The 3,692-nt window shown below is 32.0% G+C and overlaps 1 long non-coding RNA gene across 1 annotated transcript in view; it reads left to right on the forward strand.

The window, feature by feature from the left end:
• Positions 1-3,446, forward strand: part of LOC106461596 — a 6,734-nt gene extending 3,288 nt beyond the window's left edge. The window contains exons 3-4 of the long non-coding RNA XR_001290931.2: positions 1,338-1,395; positions 3,315-3,446. This is a non-coding gene — a long non-coding RNA (uncharacterized LOC106461596). The remainder of the gene's footprint in view (positions 1-1,337; positions 1,396-3,314) is intronic.
• Positions 3,447-3,692: the final 246 nt, after the last annotated feature.

The following is a 3,692-nucleotide window of genomic DNA, read 5'->3' on the forward strand; positions in this document are numbered from 1 at the left end:
CCCAATAAGTTTACATAGTTTAATGTGTTAGTAGTTTCTTTCTTCCCATCTTTTCCTATATTTTTGCTGTTTTTATTCGTGATTGGATTGATTAACACAAGATGAAGTAGAATATAGTGAATTTGAAATTTCAACCTTTCGGATGAACTTGACTAAAATGTTATGTTTCTGTTAGTGCAAAATTCAACAAGAAATTTTTTCATACAGAAGCAAGTTTTTAGTGAGTGGAAATGCAAAATATATCTTAACAATATAACGAACCATCCCAAGAAGAGAATATAAACTCTCATTCCATTCAGTCATTTCAAAATAAAATAAAATATATAGACTGTAGATATGGCAATTAATAAAAGTGGCATGTTCTATTCTAACGCTAGATAATTAATAACAGTAGCACTTTTACATTTACGAATTTAACTGCAACAGATATGCTTGAATTATTTTCTGATATAGGCCATCATTCAAAAATGTAAGGCCCGGAATGGCCAAATGGTTAGGGCGCTCGACTCGCAAAGTAACGGTTAATCCTACTGTGCGTTGGTTAAAGAGTAGTCCAAGAGTTGGTGGTGGGTGGTGATGACTATCTGCCTTCACTATAGTCTTACACTGCTAAATTAGAGACGGCTAGCGCAGATAGCCCTCGTGTAGCTTTGTGCGAAATTCATAACAAACCAAACCAATCTAAAATGTAACTGAGTCTTTTATTTTATTGCACATTTCTGGTATTAATGATCCACAAATCCCTTTGGTTTGTTGCAGATTGTATTAGTTAAAGATTTGAACTTTTTATTAGGACTAACTTTCAGAAAATGTTATTTCTTCATTTCAAGTTTAATTTTCAGTTTCTTGTATTCTAAAAATATTGTTATTATTTTGTTTCAATCATACATGCGTAGAATTAATCTCTTTAATTAATAACAAATAATTACTCAGTATTTTAACAAAATTAAATTATTCATTGCATTTTTAGAAAATTAATTTTTTTACGTGTAAGTATGAAAGAATGACATTTTTTTTGTTTTTTAGAATTAGTATGTGCGTTGTTCTTTCTCTGAATCTGAAAATGTAACTCACCTGAAGAGATTTTTTAAACAATTAAAGAAAAACAACTCCTGCAAAGTTTTACACAATATTTTTGGCTATAGCCAAGCATTCTAAAGGCCGATGGAGCGCTTTATATTTTGCCATTAGAGTATTTGTAATCATGCAGAAATGTAGTTAATTTTGTAAACGAACATAACTTTCAACAAATCTTGTTGTTCGTGTATGATTTTAATTAAGTTCAGCTAAAATGAAAACCATTTTGATAGAGTGTTGTTGTATTTTATCATTTACAGAAGACACGTTGGAGGACTACAGTAATAACTTAGCTCGGTTTCTTTTCTACACCAGAAAGTAAGTAGAAAATTCCCGAATTCTTATCTGAAATAAAAAGAGTATCTTCTCTAGGTTCTAAGTTTTGTACATTTTCAGTAGCAATTTTTTCATACATTCAACAATTCTTGTTTAAAGTAGTTGTGACCTAATGGTTAAAGAGCCGGAGTACGGATCTTCGAGTCTATTGTTACAAAATTAGAGACAGCTAGCGCAGATAGCCCTTGAGTAGCTTTGCGCGAAGATACGAAAACAAACGTTATTGAAGTTATTAAAATCGATTATTACTATTCTGTAGTTGGGATAGAAATTGTAGACCTCGGAGCTTATATTTCTTATGTTATGTTATTTTATTTTGAGATAAATTTACAGAGTTTTCCTAGAAATATTTGTGAAATATGTTAATGGTAGGAAAAACGTTTGAAATAAAGTTAATGTCCCCTAATTAAAGTCTTGAACTTTATTTGTTACTTTTTTTTATAAAACCATGCACGCTGACCTATATTGAAAAGGTTCGATCAAAAAGAAACATAAAAAAACAATGATGTAGTTAGAAGGAAGTAAATATTTCTTCTCCTTTGATTCTTTACCTTCTAGAAGGTTTCCCAGCAGATCAGCGGTAAGTTTCTCTAAAATCCAAAGTTTCATTCCCCGTTGTAGGCAGAAGCAGATACCACATTATGTAGCAGATACCAAATTATGTAGCCTTGAGCTTTTAGTTTAGTTTGTTTGTTTGTAATTAAGCACAAAGCTACACAATGGACTATCTGTGATCTGCCCACCACGGGTATCGAAACCCTGTTTTTAGCGTTCTAAGCCCGCAGACATACCAACAACAATACCAAGCCTACAGAAGATTTCAGTAAGTCAGCAATGCACTCTAAGAAAATACAAATATGATTGGTTATTATTCCAACAATACAATTCTTGGGGGAAGAGGCTTTCTACTCAAATATGCAGACGGCAAAGACAAAGGGAATTCAGATTTACTGCCTAATTTCAGATACAACGTTGAAGTGCAGTATACCAAAATACAACACTGCATATGTCACCACCTATTTCAAATAACATTTATAGAAGAAAAAGCTCCCTGACTCATATCCATTTATACAAGTATCTGAAACATCCCTTGAGAGGAGTAGAATACATGTCCAAAGTGATATGAGTCTAGTCCTTGGCATTCACAAGCTTTATCCAAGTAAAAGGATTAGCAGACCTTCAAGTTTTGACATTCTTGTTAACATGTAGAATATCTGCAAAATTTTTTTTAAAAACTTGAGTAAATATATTTGACTAAATTCATATTTCACCTAGTTGTAGAAGGGTAAAATTCATGACTGTTTCAATCATTACATAACTTGATTGTTCTAATATCACTTTGAAAACATATACAATTATCAAAGTTATTAAACAAATTAAAGAAACCAGGTGACCCAAGTGCTTTCAAAACGTTTTTTGTAATGTCGTAGAATTATTTTATGCTACATTTTCAATATTTTAAATTAAATGTTTCTTAGAGAGCGCATAACATTAAGATCGACAAAGTTCGTGAAAGTTAAGAATCGAGAAGTTTCGTCAATCACAGTTTGGAGTCTTTTTTTGGATTTAATTTAATATTCCCAATATATGGTGCTATTGTTCGTGTTTTTTCATCTTTAATATGTAGAGACAGGGTAACAATATAAATATGAACAGTGAGTTAGGCATAACATCATTGTTTCTATTCAAACGTTGTTTGTTAATTTAACCGTACATTAGTTTTGGAATTTTGTTCAAAAAGATTGTTTATGAAATTAGGCTTACAATTAACGTGCCTCTAGCAAACAGTTGGAGAGTAGTATTATTCTCTGTGACGGTTCATTTTACTGTGTGTTTCTGGAGTATAATGTATTTTATAGTATATTTATACAGAAGAGTAACAATTCTATTTCATACCTCAGACGTGGCTGTGTTCGTAGAGGGGGAAGCTGTGACCACAGACCTAACGAGTGTTGCTACAACTCATCGTGCCGTTGCAATCTGTGGGGGACAAACTGTCGGTGCTCCAGGATGGGTCTTTTCCAGAGATGGGGAAAATAAAAACTGAAAGAAAAAAATACACACGAAGAAACAACCAAAATGGCGTCTTATGAATTTGAAACATTCAGAATGTTTTACATATTTTAACTCAGATACTACTGCTACTTGAGAAGTCGAAGAAACGATCTATATATACATATATTGTAGTTGAGGTTTCTAGAAATCTTAATATTTCCTTTACTTAATTATAATTGCACTAGTTCCAATTGATGTTTCTTTGCAGCATCCGATCTAAAAAT

This window comes from Limulus polyphemus, unplaced genomic scaffold (genome assembly GCF_000517525.1).
Source record: "Limulus polyphemus unplaced genomic scaffold, Limulus_polyphemus-2.1.2 Scaffold995, whole genome shotgun sequence".
Lineage (NCBI taxonomy): Eukaryota > Metazoa > Arthropoda > Merostomata > Xiphosura > Limulidae > Limulus > Limulus polyphemus.